Raw genomic sequence first — 23,308 nt, forward strand, 5'->3', positions numbered from 1 at the left:
GACACAGAGATGCATCAAGGCAACTGTGACCAACTGACGCATAATCAAAAGTGACAAAGGTAACGCAGTTCCTTGTCATGAAGAGCGATAGACGGTTCGCTGATACATGCCTTGTCCCTAATTTTTATAGTGTAAGCCTCAGCGATTTCTCTTGTCAATTGGCTCGCGTGCGTACAAATGACATTATTTTTTTTAAATAGGGGCGACAATCGCACGACTTGCAATGCTCCGGTAGATGAAGTGGCGCAATCCCTTGAAGAGATAGCTCATGCCAAGTCTAACATTCACACAGTGCTTCGTTTGTCCCACGTACTCTCTACCACAACATAATGGAATGGCATATACAACCTGCTTAACACAAGTGATGTACACGTTCACAGGGTTGACAGTGCACTTTCCCTTTACTTGCTTATTCTTCAGCATATTATCAACTAACGGGCATATGCGACCTATCTTATGTTTCACAGAAAAACAAACATCGATGCTGTACCTTGAAACGACGTTCTTAAGCCCATATGCGCCAATTTGTGTACATACGGTACTACTGCGTTTTTCTTTTTTTCCTCTAATTTTACCACCTTGGTCATTTATACTCTTGACACCACGAACCATACTTTCACACAGAGAAGAAATAATCACTTCGGGGTAACTAGCGTCCAGTAAACGATTTACCTGATCAGAAAAAGCAGCCTTGGACATATGAAAACACAACTTCTTTAATGCAGCATTTAGGATAGTCTTCGCTATAGCCCGCTTTACTACCTTAGAATGACCGGATTTATAGTTCAAAATGAGCTGAACCGACTTGGCACCATGCTTCCAGCACACATGATTTTTACCAAAGGTTAACCTCAGACCCATAAACTGGAGTTGATGATATTTAGGGACTTCGAAAGTAAAATCAAGGCCCATGCCCGGCTGCCTGAATACTGTCGAAATTTCATCAACACCCCCAGGGGGAACGGGACTATTAAGAAATATAAAGAAATAATCAACATAGCGGAAAACCTTATTGGAAAGTTTAGCAAGGTGGCCCTTTTGTTGCCTATAAATATAACCTAGAAAAATGTCACTAATGATAGAAACTACACACGAGCCAATGCATACCCCCGACTTTTGTACATACAGACCCCCTCTCCATGAAACGAAGGCAGATCTCAAGTAAAAGGAAGTTCAAGGAAGGCTTCTATTGAAATACCGCGACCATTGATGAAGGCATCTTCATCATTGTCACGCACTATGCAGTCTTTAACACACTTCATAACCTGGGCATGCGGAAGGGATAAATATGTTTTCCACATCGTACCGAATGTTCAACGAACTGTCTTTCAGGCATAGATAGATAGATAGATAGATAGATAGATAGATAGATAGATAGATAGATAGATAGATAGATAGATAGATAGATAGATAGATAGATAGATAGATAGATAAACTTTATTAAAAGAATAATAAGAAGAATCGCTAATGGTCGGGGATTCTAGTCCAGGGTTCCATGGTTCTTGCCATCTTCTCAGCTCTCTTTATCAGCTTGAGCTGGTCGTCGAGGGCCGAGCTGGACAGCCGTGCCTCCCATTGCTCCCTCGTGGTGTTCATGTCGGGGTGTTCTATGTTGTGTAGCGTGCATTCACACGTAATGTGGTATAGAGTTGGTGTGGCCCCGCACCACGGGAATTCGTCCCTGTAGACTGTGGGGTGTATGCGATGTAATATTTGTAGGTTCGTGTAAGTGCCTGTCTGGAGCCTACGCCAGACGCCAGACAGCGGCATCTTCTGTCTTTAGATTTCGATGGGGTGGTGGATATCGCAAGCGACTCCCTCTGTGGTAGTTCACGATTGCTGAATACTCGAGGTCGACAGGGTCCGGGTCTACTGCAGCCGGCGTGATAAGTGCTTGGTTATGTACGAATCCTCGAGCTGCTCTGTCGGCCTGCAGGTTGCCCGTGATGCCAGTGTGGCCCGGTATCCAGATGATGGTTTGGGTGGCGAAGTCCTCAGGGTCCTCCTTGAGTATTCGGGCTAGGGCTTGTGCAGCAGGTCTTCCAATTCTTCCCTGTAGGAAGTTGCAGCAGGCCTGCTGGGAATCCGTGAGGATCGTCAGTGGTTGGTTTGCGTGTTGGCCTTCGCGGATGGCTAACCCGACGACCAGCTCTTCGGCTTCCGTAATCGTGCAGGGGCGGGTCGATGCAACGGAGGTAACGTGGCCTCGGTGGTCGCATACCACTGCCACTGCGCCCTTGTTCGTCGTCCCATACATGGCGGCGTCCGTAAAACGGGCCGTGGTATTGAGCCTGAATGCTTTCTCTATGTACTGGGCCCTTGCTCTCCTCCTGCCGGAGTGTAGGTTGGGTTCATGATGCGTGGTATCGGGGCAACGTGATACCTGTCCTAGTTGTGACGAGGTATCGAGCAGGTTTATTGGGTTCGTGTTATAGCTGGGAACCCCAAGGTTTGTAGGATCTGCCGGTGCGTGCAAGTCTACGCATGTCTCTGTTGTTGCGAGACGTAAAGGGCTTCTGTCAGTTCGCTGAGGGTGTTGTGCAACCCTAGCGCGAATAATTTTTCAGTCGATGTACTCATCGGCAGGCGGAGAGCGGTCTTGAAAGCCATCCTCAAAAGTGTGTGGGCCTGCTTCGTCTCGGACTGTGTGAGATGGTAGTAGGGCAGGCTCTATGTGATTCTGCTCACCACCAGGCTTTTGATCAGTCGGAGGGTGTCCCTTTCTTTCATGCCTCTGTTCTTGGATGTTACACGGGAGATCATGCGTGATATCGCCTTGACACTGGTTTTGAGGAGTGTAAGTGTGTGGCCCACTGGTTGGACTGCAGCCACATGCCCAGCACCCTGAGCAATGGCTTCTCTGGTATGAGGCCCCCGTTGAGGCGTACCTCGAGTTTTCTTGTTGGGTCTGTGGGGTGGTTACCCCGGCCTCGCCATACTCGTAGGAGCTCAGATTTCTCGGGGGAGCATTGTAGTCCCCGTTGGCTGACGTGTTCTTGGAAGAGATTTGTTGCAGTTTGCAAGCCGTTCTTCTTCAACGAGGGACCTTGTTGTGGTCCAGTGTTATGTCGTCTGCGTAGATTGCGTGCCGAATACCTGCTACGTCCTGCAGTTTGCTTGTGAGGCCGATCATGGCGACGTTGAACAGCGTGGGCGAGATGACAACACCTTTTGGTGTGCCCTTGTTGGGAGGGTGGTACACTGGAGTCTGGATCTCTCCCATCTTCAGCTCCACCGTGCAGTGGCTCAGGAAGCTCTGAACATGTACGTTCGCTCACCGCAATTGGTGTTGGCCAGCCCGTCTAGGATTCCTTGGTGGCTGACGTTCTCGAAAGCCCCTTTGATGTCGATTGCTAGGAGGACGTGTTCGCCGCTGCGGGAAACGTTGCTGAGGACTTCTTCCTTGATTTGGAGTAGCACATCCTGTGTGGACAGGCCTGCGCGGAAAGCGAACATTGTGTCCGGCAGGTGTTCGTTATCTTCTAAGTGTCTCTGTAGTCTCGTGTTTATAATTTTCTCGTACACCTTGCCGAGGCAGGACGTGAGCGAGATGGGCCTGGGGTTTTCAATTGCCAATTTCTTGCCCGGTTTGGGGATCATGATTATTCGTGCGTGTTTCCACATCGCCGGCACTGTACCTTGTTCCCAGTGTTGGTTGAGAAAGGCCGTGAGCGCGGAGATAGACTTGTCGCTCAGGTTTCTGATCACGGAGTTCGTGATATGGTCGGTGCCTGCCGCTGTGTTACGGGTGGTGGCTGCGATGACCGCTGTCATTTCGTTTTGTGTGATAGTTTCGTCCGTTAGTGGGTTGGGTTGTCCTTTGTAGGGTGTTCTACATGGTTGTGTGGGAGCGAGATCTCCATACCACTTGGTCTTGATGGCGTCGATGAGGTCTTGTTGGCTACCTGGGTAGGTGTGTAGTAACCGCTCCAAAGCCTTGTGTCCTTCTCCTTTGGTTTTGGTGGGGTCCAAGATGGCTTTGAGGATTGTGCCACGTCTTGGCCGTATCCAGGGTGCCACTGAAAGAGCCGCAGAATCTATACCAGTTCGTGGAGGCAAGTTGCATGGCATATTCTTGTGCTTCCGCTGTTGTTTCTGCTATGCGCGTCTTCAGTTTCCTGTTTTTCTATTTTTTCCAGCGGTGGGTGAGGCCCCGTTTGGCATCCCACAGGTGTAGTAAGTGGGGATCCAGCTCTGGGGTCTCTTCAGTTCTGGCGAGTTCATTTGTGTGGTGTTGTTTATGTCGACGGAGGTTGTCGCACCAGCCTTCCAGGTTCGTGATTGTGTCGGCGTCCTGTTCTTGGGCTTCCCTGATTTTTTGCCAGTCAGTGAGTTTAGCTGTGCCGATCTGCCTGCGTAGGCGTCCAGTCTGTAGTGTTATGTTTAATATTTAGTGATCGCTGACCAAGTTTTCAAGTGTGTTGAGCCATTCGGCTCGCGTGGTTTGAGTGATGAAGGCGAGATGGGGAGTCGTGTCGCGTGTTACGCTGTTCCCTTACCTCATCGGTATGTTCGGGTCGGTGATGAGTGTGAGGTAACACTGTTCAATTAGTGTTTCTAGCTGGAGACCCTTCCAATCCTGCCTCTGGTACCCCCACAGCGTGTTCTGAGCGTTGAAATCGCCTATGATTACCAGGGGGCTGTCTTTAGCGAGGCGGAGGGTTTTCCTATGTTTGCCCGCCTTTGGCTGGGGGGGGGGGGGGCAGTAGATGTTGAGGACGAATGCGCTGTGTTTCTGGTTGCCTTTATATACTATTTGGAGAAGTACACGTACTACGTCCACATCGTCTATGGGTTTGTGTTGTATGGTTGTGATGTTTCTGTCTACTAGTGTGGCTACCTTGCACTTGCCGTCTTCATTTGTGTGGTATTTTTCGTAGCCATGTAGTGTTGGTCGAGTACCGGGCTCTTGTAGGGCTATGACCCCCGGTGGCTTTGAGGAATGAGCGATCAATTCTGTCAACAGCCCTTTCTTCCTTCGGTACCCACGGCAGTTCCATTGCCAAATTTCTTAAGTTTTCTTTGGCTTGCGTGCATGGTCTAGGCATTGTTGGACGTTGTGGTCGGTAATGTTACAATCTGGTTCGGTCCTGCCACAGATGTGGCCTTGTAAAGGTTCTGTCGTAGTGTCTTTAGAGGCTTGTTTTTGGAGTGGAGTGAAGCTGGTTCTTAAGCTTGCTGTCTACAGTGGGTTCCGTGTGTTTTATTGCTGCCTCTGTGCGTTCTATTGCAGTCTGTGTTATTTGTTCCAACTGGGCGCGTGTAACGTCCATGAAGGCTTGCATCTAGGTGCGGATGGCATCGACATGGGTTTGTAGGTCAATGATGGCCTTGTGTGGAGCCATCTCTTGTGGTATTTGTGTGCGCTGTATCACTTGTTGTTTGAGTTGTCTGTTCTTTGTGTGAGTGTTTATCTGTGCGCGCTTGGTCGCGAGTTCCTGTTCAAATTTCATTGATGGTGGCGTCTGTGGTTTTTTATACGAGGGGGAGGCTACTGCTGACCAGCTTACCTCGTGTTCTTTGGTGGTAGTCCTCTTTAGTGAGGCTTCCTTGGTCGTTCGTTAATGCTGCTGGGGCCCCTTGTCTTTAAGTGCCGCGGTGGTTGGTGCTACCTGCTGTTCTTGCTTGGGTGTCGACCGAGATTGCCGTCTGGGTGACCTAAAGTGAGGCCGGGGGCGAGAGCAGGAGCTGGACCTGGACCTCGGGTTGGAACCGGACCGACATTCGTAGATGCTCGAAGTCTCCGAGTAGTCCTGCTCGGAGTTGAATCATCGCGGGCGAAGGTCAGCCGCCTTGATCGACTGAGTGACCGGGCAAGGCTGTCGTTGGGTTTGGGTGTGGTGCTGGAGGCAGGCTTCCATCTGATAGGAATGCACTTGAGCTTGTTGTTGCACTCTGTTGCAGCCGTGAGATGGGCCCCTCCGCACAGGGCGCACTTCGGAACACAAGTGTGTCGGGAGTCTGGGTTAAGGTGGTTGCAAACGTTGCACACATGAACCGTTTGGTTGGGGCGGACGTCTGGTCGGTGTCCGCTGGTTCTATAGATGGAGCAGAACTGCCTTGTTGGCTGGTAGTCTCGGCAAGGCATCTCCCCTCCGTAGAAGTACACAAATCTAGGCACCTGGGGTCCCTCGAAGTGGAGTAAGGCTGTCTGGGATAGTCCGAGCATACGGGCCCGCATGATGCGGACCGAGGATTCGCCATAAGCTCTTCTTCGCCGGTGCCTGCATCGATGCCGTGTACGACACCTTTAAGCAGGCCCTCGGGTGTTGATAGATACACCTTCACAGGGTGTGATCGTCCGTGGAAGGTGAGACTCTTAATTTTCATGAGGGTGGCCGCCGTGGCCTCGTGAGGGGTGCTCACGATGATGATGTTCGAGCCGTGTCGCAGGTGGACGACGAAGTCGTCCTCCTTGCAAGTGGGCGCCCCTACGGTGGCCTGGATGATCGCCTTAGCCATTTGGTGGGTCTGTAGTTTTCGAACGATGAGGCCCGGGTTTGGGCGGATGATGATTTTCATGTCAGTGCGCAGGAGTGGAGGCACGCGTCGGCGAGGCCTGCTCCTTGCAGCCGCGTCCTCAGAAATAGGTGTTCCGGCTCCGCGCTCCTCGCAGGTAGCTCGCGGCATGGCTTTCGCGGCGGCTGGCGCCTGGGTTAGAACTATAGCCCTAACGGCGTGGTGTTCGATGCTGCTGTTTGCCCGACTTGGTCTTGCTCACAAGTGGATTGTTGTTTTTGCATTCGGCATTTCTGATGAAGGGAAACGCCCGTTCGCCACTGGGATTCTTCATTGTGGAGCTCCACCGAGAGGACGGGAGACGGCCCGGGCAAGGTCTCGTCAGGCAGGGGTCTCGGGTGACTCTCGGATACAACATCCATGGTTTAGGTGTCGGTGGGTTGATGGTCAATGGTGCCTGGGATTCCCGCGATCGTAGCGTGCCGGGCTGGGTCGCCCCCACAGCTCACCGTCGACACGGTGGCTGCTTGCGGGTCTCCGAGCTCCCGCGCGCCAGCGTTCGGCGTTAGGGCTAACCCTACCGTCGGCGTGGCCGAACGAATAGGGCTCTCGTTGGTCTTAAAAACTGCGGCTCACCAAGGTTCGGTTTCACTGAGTCCCCTTGATGTTTACAAAGATATTCCGCTGATCCCAGTGGTGCCAGGAGATTTTGGGCGCTTGGAAAATTCGAAATCACGGAGCCAATGCGAAGCACGTCTGCACGCCTCGAGCTTCTTCTTCTTCGTTTTTCAGGCACTTGCACACAGTATCCCAACTGGCTATCTGGAAAAGATCAACTATTGTTAAGCGCACACGATTCCTCTGCAAAAATCACGACGTAATTAAGTGCCAGCTGCTCTTTTCCGAAACTATGGCCCGGAACGGCATGTCAACCTTGTGCGATTTCACAATAAAGAAAAGCCGTAGTTCCAGAATTCTTGCTTTATTTACGCTGGCAGCTAAACGTTGCAAATTCATTTCTTCCAACAAAGATAGTGCTTGCTGCTTGACTTTCGCAGCCTTAACCTTTACACCTTTGAAATTTTTCCGAATTGCATCCTCAGACTTTTGTGAATACACATCAGAATTCATGACATCGAAGTACCCTTCTTTGTCTGCTACTAACACATGAAAATTATTTTCACACAAAAATGAACTAGGGGCCTAAGCACGTCTTTGCCATCCCGCCCTCTTCCAGTCCTAGCAGTGGTATCTGCACACTTAGAAACACATCTTGAACGTTCGTCATCTTTGGCACATCTTGAGACCGACCTTGCTGACGCCACTTTCTCATGGGGGGTCAGGTGAGTTTCGATGCAGTACTTCGGGACGAGACCCAATACCCGCTTGTGTTCCTCCGGAATAGGCGTCGTGCTCAGGTTAAGCAGATGGCCCTGAACATGTTTTCTTTTTTCTTCACAGGGAGCCTAGGTCGAACAGTGCGACAAAGGAATTCACTGGTGGAATCAGCTATACAGGTTGTATATGCCATTCCATTATCTTGTAGTAGAGAGTACGTGGGACAAACGAAGCGCTGTGTGAATGTTCGACTTAAGGAGCATGAGCTATCTCTTCAAGGGGTTGCGCCACTTCATCTCCCGGAGCACTGCAAGTCGTGGGATTGTTGCCCCTATTAAAAAAAAAAAAAAAAAAAAAAACTAATGTCGTCTATACACACGTGAGCCAATTGACAAGAGAAATCGATGAGGCTTACAATATGAAGGTTAGGGACCAGGCATGTATCAGCTAACCTTCTATCGCTCTTCATGACAAGGAACTGCGCTACATTTGTCACTCTTGATTATGCGCCAGTTGGTGACAGTTGCCTTGATGTATCTCTATGTCTCGTGCATGTCATGGTTTTTGAACTGGCACCTATATATATACATGTTAGACATATCATCAGAAATTACCCCCCCCCCCGCCCCCCCAGGGTACGTCTCGTAAGATCTCTCTGAAGAGGTGAACGGCGAAGGCCTACTCATCCTCCTATCATTCGCCTCTTTCTCGTTGCCTCTTCTCTTTCTCTTCTTTTAGTCATTACTGCTCACTATCAATACTAAGCATTTTTAGTCATTTGTAATCAATTGGGGTTATTAGAAGCCATCGCTAGACATGTTGGTCAAATCATAGTCATTAGTAGTCATTACAAGTCTTTCAGTCATTATTAGTCATTACTGGTCATTACTAAGCATGTTTAGTCATTCCTAATCAATTGTAGTCGTTACAAGTTGTCGTTAGACATATTGATCATTTCGGAATCATTAGTAGTCATTATTAGTCATTACTATAGTCATTATTAACCTCTACCAATCTCTATTATAACGTTATCATTCACTGTCACTATAAATCACTTTTCATTCTTTAATCTCTCTTTATATGGCGTGATGACGCTTCGGCGGACACTCCAGCGGTCAGGTTTGCTGACACAAACTTTGCCATGAGCCTAGAAAGGCTTTCGCCTTACAAGGCCTTAATAAAATATCAGTCGAGAGTCAGCGCCGTGTCGTCGTTTTCTACCTTCCTTTTGTCCGTGTCTTGTGTTCCGCTATTACGACCCTTACAATGAAAAGAAAGAATGGTGCACCAAGATTTTCCGGAGCGTGGTGCACCAAGAATATCTGATTTTCAAGTAATAAAGAGTAGTATTACGCCGAATAAAAATAAATTATAAGCATTTGGCCAAACTGCTGCAAAAATAAGGTTCTGTTAATTTCTATATTCATTTGAACTAAATAGAATTAGTGTACCTAGATGTGGGGAGTCTCAGATAATTGAAGTCTGTGCAAGCGTTTCGCTTTTAATAACATGTATTACTATGAACGTGAAAAGAACGCTCGCACCTCTCTCTCCCTCTTTCTCACACACACACAGACACGCGCGCGCACAAAAAAAACGTCATGCTTCAACCTTCTGGCAAAGTAATGCTTAATTCTAGCGCTTAGCTTCCTCTGCATTAATCAACTTTGTTTTAATCAACCCCATCAATTCTCGACATCGCTATTAGTTAACAGCTTTACACCACGTGGCGTACGGACCTTCATTATCCAAATTCGCGCGATGACACATGCAGTGTATTGGTTTAAAACAGAAAAAAAAATTATGGGGTTTAACGTGCCAAAACCACTTTCTGATTATGAGGCACGCCGTAGTGGAGGACTCCGGAAATTTCGACCACCTGAGGTTCTTTAACGTGCACCTAAATGCACCTAACGTACACGGGTGTTTTCGCATTTCGCCCCCATCGAAATGCGGCCGCCGTGGCCGGGATTCGATCCCGCGACCTCGTGCTCAGCAGCCCAACACCGTAGCCACTGAGCAACCAGGGCGGGTAATTTGCGCATTTTTGTGCAGGTGCCTGGTCGCGTTATGTTCACTGCCACAAGCATCGATTTGTTTTATTTTCCTTCTTTTTTGCATAGGTAGATGTGTTGAATTCCAAGTACCTTTTCTGAGAGCTTCGTAAGCAACGGGAGCAAATCCAGAAATTCACCTGTAACTGGTCAACGTTCGAAAACTAGCATCACTGAAAGGCTTCAAGTCAGGCGCATTAGTTTAACCCATTAAACGCCGGTACTAGAAGCGCCCATAAGAAAATGAAATAATTTGGGCTCATTGGATATGATTCCGTGCCTTGAACTACGGCATCTCCCATTGTCTCCTGTTCAGATTCAGGTCGTTAAAATTAGTAAACGAAAACTACCGATATTTTACGCCGATATTTAGACGCCTCACAGCCGGGGAAATACGCATGATTATGTACTTAATACGGGCGTGGTTAATGTCACTTACCATGTCGCACGGGGGTTAAAATGTTCAACCAGCTCGAATGGAAAATTCGAGTTTTCATTTTTAGCAATAAAATGCCTACAAGGTCATTAGGATAAAAGCTGTAGACATTCGCTATTACACAATGAACTGTTTGAATTGATGTGGCTAATTTCACCTGGGCTGTTTTTACGTTTAACCATGAACCAAACCTACAATCTCAAATTTCCTAGGCGAACTAAAGTGGACTCTGGGCTTGGGCTTACGTATACTAAGGGATAGCGTCCCTGTATGTGCCATCGCAGGGCCTCTTTCCCTCGCGCCACCCGCACCGCCGTTGGCCGAGCGTCATCACGTCGTAACCACTTATATCAGCCGTTCTACTCGGTGTAGAGAAGCCAACCTGGCGGAAACAACGCTGGCATACCGCTTGCTTCAGCTCTTGTGCCATCGGTATCGGCAAAGGCACGTTGCCGCCATGGCAGCAGTAGCCCATGCTTAGTAAGCACTTTTGGCCGCTTCCGCCGGAGCAGCGGTCGCATTTCATCGTGTGCACTGGAACAGTACAGACGCTCAACCTCTTCGCCGCGCGATATCATACCTGCAGCATCTCTCAGCATAACGGCGTGCCGCGCACCGGCGCTGCACGAATCGCACTGACAGAGGGAAAGCTGTTTACTCCGTGCCGTACAGACGCACCGTTGTCCCCAGCAGTTATTGCGTATGAGCCCGACTGGGCTATCTCTTTAAAACCCACCGCGCCTCGATCCGCTGTATTACAGCGAAACTGTATATGGCTGGCCGATTCGTCCGTCCGTCCGTCTGTCGCCTGTACGCCGAAAACACCTCCGGCGCAACCTCATGCACATGCTAAAAAAAAAGCGCACGATTGGCTCCGCCAGTAATGACTTCGTTGCTCTTCGTCACAGCCAAGCGCGCGCGCAGCAGTTCCTCTTGTTAGGAACGGCCTGCAGAGGTGCCGACATGCAAAGTTTTCTCAGTCAGCTGCAGCTGTGAGCGTGGCGAGCTTCCCCGAAGATGCCATGGAAGCCTTCACTACCTGCCGCGGTGACTCGTTTCGTAGGGACGACGATGTGCCGCGTGAACACCCCCTCGGCGCCGCTATGGCTAAACGCGATCGGCGGACCAACTATTGTTCGTGAAATCGCCAACGCCTTTGCGGTTCGACTGAAGCAGGGCGAATTCCTGGAAGGAGATGCTTTGCGATGCCTTCTCACGGGTCTTTGAAGACGCCAGACAATGGACAGCCGCGGCGGCCACTGTGCGAGGTCCGCTCGGGGTTTAAGAGGCGTCTGCTCGGGGCAAGACACGTGTCAACGAGAACCCGCTCTCCTCAGCGTGGTCAGTGAAAGCTGTGCGAAATGTGCGTGTGTAACCCCCCCTCCCCCCTCAAAGGCGGGTCGGCTACGATGACTTTCAACGTTCCGAGTTTGTACCAGGCTGAACGGCCGTTTTTCCCTCACCTAGGGATGTAGCGAGGACAGTGTTTATAAGCAACTGTTGTGCGGCTGCTGAGTGTGCTTTCTCTCGCAGTCATGCTAGACTGATGAACTGCAACGTCCTTATGTAGATACTGTGAATAAACCCATAATCTTCATTCTCGATGAGAAGCAGTCCTTCCCTTCAACAACGTCCTCAGCGTGGATAATTGGACGACGGCAAGGGCTAGCTACCATCTATTCCATGCCCGACTCCAAACTTTACACTCTCTGGCTCCAAAATGGGTAGGCCACGCGTCATACATACTCCTGAGGAGCAGGCAGCTTTCGATCAGCAACGCCGCGAGCAGAACCGGGAACGAGCTCGTCTACACCGTGCCGATGCTGCAGCCCGTGCACAAGAACAGGCTCGTGCAGCCGAGCGCAAGCAGCAACTGCGTACCGAGGATTCGGCAGCTTACCAAGCCGTTGTTTAATAAACCGTCGGAATTAACCCAGTGCTATACACCGGGGCCGCACGTTTCAGCTTCGCTGGTTAACCGTCTGCACGGGGTGCTTGGGCGGAGATGTTTCATATTTGGAGTAAACCTTCGCAGTAATAGCGTTCATAATTCAACGTTACAACCAGTAGAGTTTGGCTACATCATAGTGCACAGCTATCGCTTTAAAATTTAACTGAACCAACCTCCGTCATATCCAAAACCCTCACCCTCGCGTAGCAACGCCAGCCTCCATTGAGTTTCGCTACTTCTTACAGAAGCAATAGCATAGTCATACACTTATAGGATACACAAGGCGACAGCGAACGCTTTGGAATTTTATTAAATTTTTGCGACACATTTACTCAAATAAATTTTTATTGTAGATCATAATCAGAACTCATGCTACGTCACATTCGTTCGTTTACTTCCACCGTGTCTTCACCAAATCAGATAAAGCCATAAGCGTGAGATACACCACTGATAGAGCTATTCACTTTAAAAGCTTTTTCATTCAAAATTAAGCACTCACACGGAATAAAGAAAGCGTGTGGGATCAAGCGAAACTTAGGCGATAGAAACGACACGGCATGCGTCCCCCGTCATGTCCGAGTTGCGCCCCCACCGCCCGTACTTGGGCCGGCCCCATGCTGCAAGCTGGACTCGCCTAGCGCCTGCTGCGTCACAGCGCTAAGCGAGTTTTTCCCCCTCGCCACAGACCGGCGTAGTTTCTGCGCGCTCTTGGAGTGCCTTTTTACCTTCCCCTTAACCACTATGATTAGAAATATCTAAGTGGTGGTGTTATTAGAAGCAGTGGGAATGCATTCACGGCAATTTTTGAAACGAAATGGCAGACCATAACCTTGCGAATCACATACAGATGCAGTACTGAGGGGGACGTTGTAGCGGCACTTGGATTCGCTTATGCAAACTACAGGTTTTGCTGCTCAAATTAATGCAAACGCCAGCTGACTTATTTGTGGCACCAGGGACTTTAATCCCATCAGAACGTCCTTCAAGAACCTTCGAATGCCGAGTCAAACAAAATTTTGTGAAAATGTCAGAAGTTGAAAACCTTCGTTCAGAATAAAGAGCAACATGCGAAACCAGCGTACCTTTCCTCCCATGCGATGAACGACAACGTTTACAGGGTTTTATTTTTATTTTTCTTCATTTTATTATTTTTTTAGAGAGTGACACAGACAGCTGATGTCAATTCGAGTAAACAAACGCGAGAAAATCTTATCATATGGGATAGTTAAGAGAAGGAATGACGCACGCGGCGATGTCATCGTGTCTCTCAGCCGACACAGAGGGATATAATGATCACTAGGTGCTGGTAGGCTTTGGCCACCAGTGAACAGAAGTAACCTTTTCTACTATATAGGTAGGCTATCGACAGCCACCAATCGAACACGGCGTCATGAAAACCAATCAGTAATCACACTTAATTAATGAGCAATTTACTAAGCAACTACACCTTATGCCTAATAGGACTACAGACACGAATAATCACTAGTTGCTAACATACTATGCTAAGTTGTCCCTCTTTTGCACACCATATAGTTATGGATATCAAACCAAATGTCACAAAACGAGTAGTACAACTATGCTTACTGGGAACTGGTATGATTAAGTCAAAAGTGACAATGAATAATTTATTTTAGTGGTACAGTTGTCGGTTTAATTCGTGCAAGTCGCCACAGATATCAATCAAAAAGTAATTAAATGAATACTTCTTTAGTAACGGCTGCTGAATGATTACTTACAGTAAAAATGACGGTCAGTTCGATAACTCTCGAACTTTCGTATAGCTCAACGTCATGGATATCAAATGAACATTCATACAAACGCTGATTTGTTTATAACTAGATGGTAACGTTGACCCACTAGTGATCAGAAATCGCTTTCTTTAGTATGCGAATCTTAGCCTTCATTCTTGCACGTCATCATTAACATCAATCAGAAATTGATTACACGAGTCTGGTTCTGTTACCATTGCTAATTGATAAAGCCCATTTATGAGCGATCCCTAGTGATACGCTCGGTTGGGTATTCTCGTGTTTTGTACACATAGCGTCATGGATATAAAATGAATATCAAATAAACAGTGATTGAATTATAATTAGGAGAAGGTATTATTGAGCCAGGCGATCACGAATCACTTTTAGTCTCACAGTGGTAGCTTTTATTTGTGTACGTCGTCATTGGTATCAGCCATGCAATAATTAAATAAGTATTTTTGGTTACCGCTTCTAATTAATGATGTCGAGTCATTCGTGATCACCAATGATATGTTGGATCCGATGTCTCATAATTTTAAACAGCATAACGTACGTTATACACATCAAATGTAAAGTGAAAAATTGGTGATTCGAACATGATAATTTGGAGATGAGAGGATTGAATCACTAGTGATCACGAATCACTTTGTTTAGTATGGCAGTAGTAGTCTTCAATTCCTGATTATCACTTCTTTAAATGAGCGTCGTTATAAAGTTCTATTTTCAGACTAAATAGCACACAGAGTCGAAATACTAGTAATCACTAGTAATTATGTTCACTTCTGTGTTCTCGGCTGTTTACAAATCAGAACATTATGAATATCAAGTGAAAGGGTTTTAAAGAGTTATTCAATTATCATAACTAGGAACTGAAACACTTGAGTCACCAGGGATTACAGTTATGAAGACTGGGGTGGGAATAGTGTGGAATGAGCCTAAGCATAATTAAGTTATCTGTTATGAATATAATCAACAAGGTGTTCTCGTAAATAAACCTTAAATTAATTGATTGATTGACTGATTGACATACCCAGGAATAATGAATGAATGAATGAATAAATGAATGAATGTGTGGTCTTTATTGGCGCAAGGGCCAGGTATGGCCAAAGAGCGCCATGCCAGTTTTAGTGACTTCGCAGTGTAGTGATGGATTCTATGAAGTTGAAGTGACGTGCTGTAAAGGAACCTAAAAAATAGTCACTCTAAGGTGAGTAAAATCTGTACAATAAGATTGTGGCGATGACATATGACGTGTACTATGAACATTAAGATGGATTTCGAAAAATGATACGATGTATAAGATATATCAAATACTAAGATTGGCTAGAGCACTACTGCCTCCTTGTGCCCTTGAAAAACAAGAACCTGGAGGCATGTGCTATGCAAAACAATTATCGCAGCGGCATCCTATGGAACGAGGATGCTCTACGAATTTAATGGACTTATAACATGTAAGATAACATCATTTAAGAAACCGAGGACTGCCTTGGTGTTAAAAAGCGGTTCCTTACCAAGAAACATAGCTGGGTGAAGAGGGATGTAATAACGGTATACAAAAGGAAAATGTTTCTTTCTCTCAGCTTCGGCTTCCACACACTCCAGTAGGACGTGGAGCACAGTCAGCCTCTCACCACATCTACCACAGGTTAGAGGTTCATTTCCAGAAAGTAGAAAATTATGGGTTCCAAATGTGTGTCCTATTCTCAGTCGATAGAATAGGACATCTGTTCGCCGTGATTTTGTTACGGAGGGCCAGAAACCTAACTGTGGCTTTATCACGTGCAGCTTATTTGTTTCCGCGTCCCACAAGCGTTGCCAGTGGTTCCGCAGTTTCCTTCGTAAGAGAGGCTTCAGATTAGTAGCAGGGACCGCAGCGGTAAGAGTAGCTTGCAATGTAGTTGATCTGGCCATTTGATCTGCTAGAACATTTCACTCAATGCCTCTATGGCCAGGTACCCAGCATATAATATGTTGGTTAGATATGTATGCGCTACACAGAACGGAGTAGAGCTCCATAAGTACAGGGTTTTTGTGTTTACAGAGTGACTTCATGGCTTTTACGACACTTAGAGAGTCTGTAAATATGACTGTTTTTCGAAGTTTTGATTTTATTATATACTTCATTGTCGACAATAGTGCATGAGCTTCTGCCGTAAATATACTAGTTTCCGGGTACAGTGCGCCGGATTGTAAAAAATATGGGCCGATGGCTGCGTAAGAAACCCCTGCATCTGACTTGGAAGCATCCGCGTAAAACTCAGCGCAAGAGTACTTATAATGGAGTTCTAAAAAATGCATTTTAATATGTGCCTCTGGTGCACGCTTAGTGACATCCACAAACGACATATCACAGTCTATGAGCTGCCACTTCCATGGCGGTAACAGTTTCGCTTGAGTCATAGGACAATGTTCAAGAAGTGGAACACCCATTTCCTCAATGAGGTTCCTCACACGCAAAGCAAACGGCTTCCTCACTGCAGGTCGGTTGTGGAAGAGCGTAGCAGCGGCGATATCGTTTACGGTTGAATAACAACGATGTTCAATGTTCGCTTGTACTCTCCGAAACTATGTAAAACTGCTATAGGACCGCTGCAGATGAAGTGACCACTGATTTGACTCTATCGAGAGGCTCTGGATTGGACTTGTCCTGAAAGCACCGGTCGCGAGACGGATACCCAGATGGTGGGCGGGGTCTAGTATCTTTAATGCACTTGGTGTTGCAGAATTATAAATTAATGCTCCGTAATCAAGGTGCGAGCGGACAAGACTGTTATAAAAGTTCAGAAGGCTTTTTCGATCACTACCTCATGTAGTGTGTGACAGAAGCTTGAGGAGGTTCATTGTTTTCAGACATTTTATTTTCAGGTTTTGAATATGGGGAATAAACGTGAGCTTTGAGTCTAAAGTGATTCCCAGGAATTTATGTTGGCTGCTCACCGAGAGCAGGTCTCCCTTGATGGTAATACTAGGCAGTGGTGCTACCCCTCTCTTGTTTAAAAAGAGTACGCAGGTACTCTTTTGGGCGTTTATTTTGAAGCCGTTCTCATTCTCATCCGCCCATTTAGACAATTTGTTTAGCCCAAGCTGCACTTGTCGTTCGCAGATAGCAATATTGCATGATTTGAAACTTACTTGTACATCAACATAAACGGAATAAAACATTGCGCGTGGAACGACTATGCAGGCTGTTCATTTTTACAATAAACAGTGTAACTAAGTACGCCTCCTTGCGGAACGCCAGTTTTTTGGGTGAATGATTTAGATAAAACATCACCAACTTTTACGCTAAAAGTGCGATTAGACAGATAGCTTTCAATTGTGTTTATCATGTTCCCACGGACGCCCATCGCAGAAAGATCGTGGAGGATACCGAATCGCCATGTCGTGTCGTACGCTTTCTCTAGGTCTAGAAATCCTGAAAGTAAAAACTGCTTATGAATGAACGCATCTCTAATGTTTGCCTCAATGCGGACAAGGTGGTCTATTGTCGACCTTCTCTCTCGAAAACCGCACTGAAGGGGATCTAGTTTGTTGTTACTTTCTAGGAAGCTGATTAAGCTCCGGTTTACCATTTTTTCTAAAACTTTGCACAGACAGGTTGTTAGCGCTATTGGCCTGTAGCATATCATATTGACCGCAAATAAAGACGGAGACAGCGGAAGAGAACACACAAACACAACACGGGCGGTAACTTTCAACTGGTTTATTCACGGCAGCCCGTGGGCATATATACACAAATAGAACATGCGCAGAACGCAGCAAACAAGAACCCTCATCAGCCTAGCGGGGCAACCAGTTATCAAAAAAAGTCTCTTTCCGATTGAAACAACCTAATGGAAGTGTCACTAACACAGTCTTGGCCTTTCTTTTTTATGTGATAAGCCTCCATCAATTCGCCTGCAGTCTGGTCCTGGCTTCTCCCCAGAATCTTTACCTCCTTAAAAAGAGGTGCACAGTGACAGGCACTGCAGTGCGGAGGCAAGTGCGCCAATTCATCTTCCGTTACCTTTTGTTCATGTTCCCTGGCTCGATCATTCAGGCACCGTCCTGTCTGCCCTATGTAGGACTTGCCACACGCCAAGGGGGTTTCGTACACAACTCCTACATTGCATTTTGCATACGGCTTGGTATGGTTCTTGCCACAGCCTTGCCTTCCTTTAGGATAACGATAGGTGTGGGGGCAGAGCCGCGCCAGCGTAAAAGGGGCTGAATAGACAAGGGGGACTCCAAACCTGCCTGCCACCTTCCTTAGGTTTTGAGTGACCCTGTGAATATACGGTACCACTTCAGGTCTTACGACCATAGTAGTCGTCCTCACCCTTGCTTTGCACCTAGATACTTTTACCTTCTGCAGGAGGGTTTGCACCACTGGCGTTATGATCGAGTCAGGGAATTAACCCTACCGTCTTAAGACGGGAAATCTGATTGTCAAAGGCAAGCTGCATTTTGGGCACACACGACTTGCGGAGAGCCGATTCTAAGCAGAGCATCGCTACTCCTGATTTAACAATCTGACTTTTTTATCTGAATGTATTACAAGAAATCTAGGAAAATTGTCAATATTTCGGCCAAAAAACTTGAACTTCTTTGGTGCGCCCTCGTTTATGAGGACGATCAGGAAGTGGTGGAAAAGAACTTGCCCTAGATATATGCGAAAATTCAGCAGCGCCGCCAGCCACCCACAATGGAGCCCAACAAGGGGACGCTGCAGGACCGTGAAAAGACGCGGTCAGCACGCGCCAGCTGTACGACACTACTATAACCAAATCTGTTATAACCAAGGTTGGCTAGGGGCGGAGCAATTGCCGGCATTGATCGCCAGGCTAAACCCACCTGTTGCTACAAAGACGCCGGTGCATGGGCAAGCATTAGAATTAAAAGTTTTCGAGAGCTGTTAGCATACTACCTTGCCTGCCTGCCAGTGCGCCTATACCGGGTGTTTCTACGAAAACTTTCAGCAATATTTTTACATAGCTGTTTTGAAACAAAAGGACGGCTCCTTAGAGACATGTCGAATGCAGGGTGACAGGTGATACGAGGTAATTGGTTGCTATTTAACAAAGCTTTAATAAAAAATCTAAGCTTGTAACTTCAGCGGGCTCATTGATGTGGGCCATTGGAGACAGATCTCCGTACAAATTTTAGGTACAAGCCATTTCATTTTCTGCGTCAGGAAAAAAATGCGATTGCTCGCGGAACTGTGGCACGACGAAATTCGGCTATCAGAGCAAGCGAAACCGTAACTGGGAGGCTTCCGCACGCGCATAGCCGCGGTTCTCCAGGCAACGTTCTGCTGACGTCAGCCAGAGGCAGGCAGCCAGCGTGTTGCGGCTCCTTGTTCCTCGCAGCATTTCCTTTTATATGAAATGAATTAGCCATTGATTAATTAACATTTCATAGCATAAGTTAATTATACTGTGCTGCGTAAGAATGCAAGGATATTGAACTGCTCAAAATTATTAGTGATCACTAGCTACCCGACGTTATTCGCAATATTTCTGAGCTACTCGTTCACTTATTTTCACTTCAATAGCTTCCACTGGCGAACGACAGCTATAGCTGCCACAGTAGAAATGCGATTTTCCCTGTCAATAACTCTTCACGTGGTACTTTTAAAGTTATGGGTTGTATATACCTGAAAAAATTTGCAAAATCACTGCCACTAGTCACTCTAGGTATCTGTCATTGTTCACCTAACTGCTTGTTTATTGACATTTTTTATCCTTTGTCGACTGCCTTTAAATAAAGGCAATTTTAGTAAAAAGTGATTTGCAGTCACTAGCGACTCACACATCTCTGTTCTTAATTATCCGTTGAATAACCTTTTAAACTGCCTTTTATTTTATATCCATAAAGTTAAGACTTGTAAATAGCTGAGAACACTGAATTAATCACTAGTGACCATGTCTGCCATGTGATCGACTATGTCTGATATATATTCAGAAAAAAGTTTAATGAAACTGATTCATAGTAATGACACTGAATAAATGAAGACTACTGCTGTCATAGTAAACAAGGTGATTCGTTATCACTAGTGACTCATGCCTACCACCTCCTTGTAATATGGCAATTAGCATTTTATAACTTTTCATTTGATATCCATGACGTGATGCTGCTTGAAAGTACTAGACATCGAACGTAGCGTATCACTAGTTCTAACTATTGACTCGGCGTCATCAATTGTAACTAGAAATACTAATGTATTCACTTTTGATTGATGCCATTGACGACGTGCACTAATCAAGGCTACCGCATTCATACGAAATGATTTGCGATCACTAGTGACTCGGCCCTACCATCTCTTTGTTGTATTTAAATCAGTGTATGTATGACTTTGCATTTGATATCCAGTAAGCTATACTGTATAAATTACGAGAACATCGAACTTAGTGTGTCACTAGGGATCAGTAATAACCGGGCGTAATCGTTCAGCAGCGATAACCAATGAAATGTTCATTTAATAACTTTTGGATTGATATCAATAAAGACGTATATGAATAAATGACACCAATGTCATACTAAACAAAGTGATTCGTGATCACCAATAACTCAGCCGTGCCACTCCTAGTTATCATAATCGAGTCACTGACTTTTCATGCGATATCAATGACGCAATGCTGTACGAAAGGTAGACTCAGCGTTATCAGTTAGCAATGGTAATCAAAATGCTCATTTAACGTGCACGAATCAAAACTACCATTGTTCCAGTAAATAAATGGTTTATTATCACTGTTGACTTCATCGCGTCAGTTTCAGCAGGCATCATTGTTGAACTCGTTCAACCAGCCATTCGGTCCGCTGCTTGATGCAGTACCTGGCAGTGTCATCTTTCTTTATACATCAGGGCGCGGATACGCATCATAGCTGTACATTCGAGTACATGAGTTTTAACGCGATCGACGAACCCTTTCCCTTCAATACAACGACGGACAAATCCATTCCCAAGCCCGGCAAGGCCCCGAACATCGAGAACCTCAGGCCGATTTCTCTAACCTCCTGCGTCGGCAAGGTCATGGAGCGCGTCGTCCTCAACAGGCTTAACGGGTACCTCGAAGACAACGAGGTTTACACGTACAACATGATCGGCTTCCGCGCCGGACTCTCAACGCAGGATGCCATGAAACTAATCAAGCATCAGATTGTGGATGGCCGTTCCAGAGACGTCAAGGCTCTGCTGGGTCTGGACCTCGAGAAGGCTTTCGACAACGTGCTCCACACCTTCATCGTCAAGACCATTTCAGACCTGGGTCTGGGTTCCAGATTCCACAACTACGTCAGCTCTTTTCTGACTGACAGGAAGGCCAAGCTTCGCATTGGAGACTTCCGCTCCGAAGATGTGCCCCTCGGAGGGCGGGGCACTCCTCAGGGCGCCGTCATCTCCCCAACATTGTTTAACATCTGTATGATTGGTCTTTCCGAGAGGTTGGCGCGCGTCGAGAACGTCAAGCACACCATTTACGCCGATGACATCACCATATGGTGCTCCCGCGGCTGCGAGGGCAGAGTCGAAGAAGCCATGCAGGAGGCGATTGACGTGATCGAGGAGTATCTCCGCCCCACCGGACTTCGATGCTCCCCCGCAAAGTCGGAGCTGCTACTTTACAGAAAAGAGAAGGGAGGCAGACCCAAAGATTGGAAGCCAGTCTCTGAAAGCAGCATCAGACTTCGCACTTGTGACGGGGGGGTGATACCCAGGGTCGACGTTATTCGGGTCCGGGGCATGTTTGTCGAATACAACGGCGGAAACGGAACTGCTCTCCGCAAGATTATCGCGAAGACGGACAACGCTTTCCGCCTCGTTCGCAGAATCGCAAACCGGCATCGAGGCATGAAGGAAAGCAATCTTCTCAGGCTGATCAATGCCTTCGTACTCTGCCACCTCACGTACACGATTTCTATGCACAACTGGCTCAGAGCGGAGCGAGACAAGCTCAATGTTCTTATCCGCAAAATAGTCAAGAGGGCTCTCGGGCTACCCATCAGGACCCATACCGAGGATCTCTTGAAGCTGGGGGTACATAACACCGCCGAGGAGATTGCCGAAGCCCAAGAACGCGCGCAACTCACTCGCCTGGGCACCACAGCAGCAGGTAAACGCATCCTCGTAGAGCTGGGTTACCACCCTGCGGGATTCCCGATGGTCAGTACCCCGATCCCTAGGTGCATTCGAGACAAGTTCGAAGTCGCCCCTGTGCCCCGAAACGTCCATCCCGTCCACAACGAGGGCCGACGCAAGGCCAGAGCAGCCGCCATCCTCAAACAGATCAAGCGACACGACATTAGCGCAAGCTTCGTCGACGCTGCGGAGTACAGTGACGGGAAGACCTTTGCCGTCGTTGTGGTCGACTCGGGCGGCAACATTTCCAATAGCGCCTCAATTCGCACTTCAGACCCCGGAGTCGCCGAGCAAGTCGCCATCGCCCTCGCCCTGCTAGACGGTCGTGGGTCCGAAATTTATAGTGATTCCAAAACGGCAGTTAGGGCTTTTCAAAAGGGTTGCATCGCCAAGGAAGCTGTTCGTCTTCTTAGCGGCTCGAGTCCACATGCTCTCACAAACCATTCAATTCACTGGTTTCCCGCTCACGTAGGATCGGTCGAGGGTGCTCCCCCGAACCTCAATGAGTCTGCCCACGAGGCTGCGCGTGACCTCACCGACCGCGCTTCCTCTATAAGGAGCACTGACTCCCCTCCTCTCTACGGTCACAGGGACGCTCCCGCTACTCACAATGAGATTATTAAATATTTCTACATGTCCAGAAGGGTCTTTCCACCCCCTCACCCCAAGTTGAATAGGGCGCAAGCCGTTTCACTTAGGCTCCTACAGACCAGCACATATCCGTGTCTGTCCGCTCTCCACGAGGCTTACCCCGACGTGTATCGCGACGACGCCTGCCCGTCCTGCGGCCAGACCTCCACTCTACCTCACATGCTCTGGGAGTGCGGGTCGACATACCCCAAGTTCATCAAGGAGGAGTGGGACTCGCTTTTGCGTAGCCCCGCTCTAGAAAAGCAAATCCTGGCCGTCCGGCGTGCCCGCGACCGGGCCGGTGGGCTAGACCTGCCGGTCCCGACGTGGGACTAGCCGGGTGCGCGACGAGTTCGCGTCCTCGCCGGACCTACAATAAAGTTTATTCACTCACTCAATCCTTTGCCCCTATAGTGCTGCTTTGCCGCACAGTAGCCGAACAAAAGCGCCCCACGAAAAAAAATCGGCAAGCGGAATAAAACCAAACTGGACCTACACATAGAGGGTCACCTAGAGTATATGCCACTGGAGTGCAATTTAAAACAAAAATCGTCCCATGCATTTAAAACGGGT

The sequence above is a fragment of the Dermacentor andersoni genome, chromosome 1 (assembly GCF_023375885.2).
Source record: "Dermacentor andersoni chromosome 1, qqDerAnde1_hic_scaffold, whole genome shotgun sequence".
Taxonomy (NCBI): Eukaryota; Metazoa; Arthropoda; class Arachnida; order Ixodida; family Ixodidae; genus Dermacentor; species Dermacentor andersoni.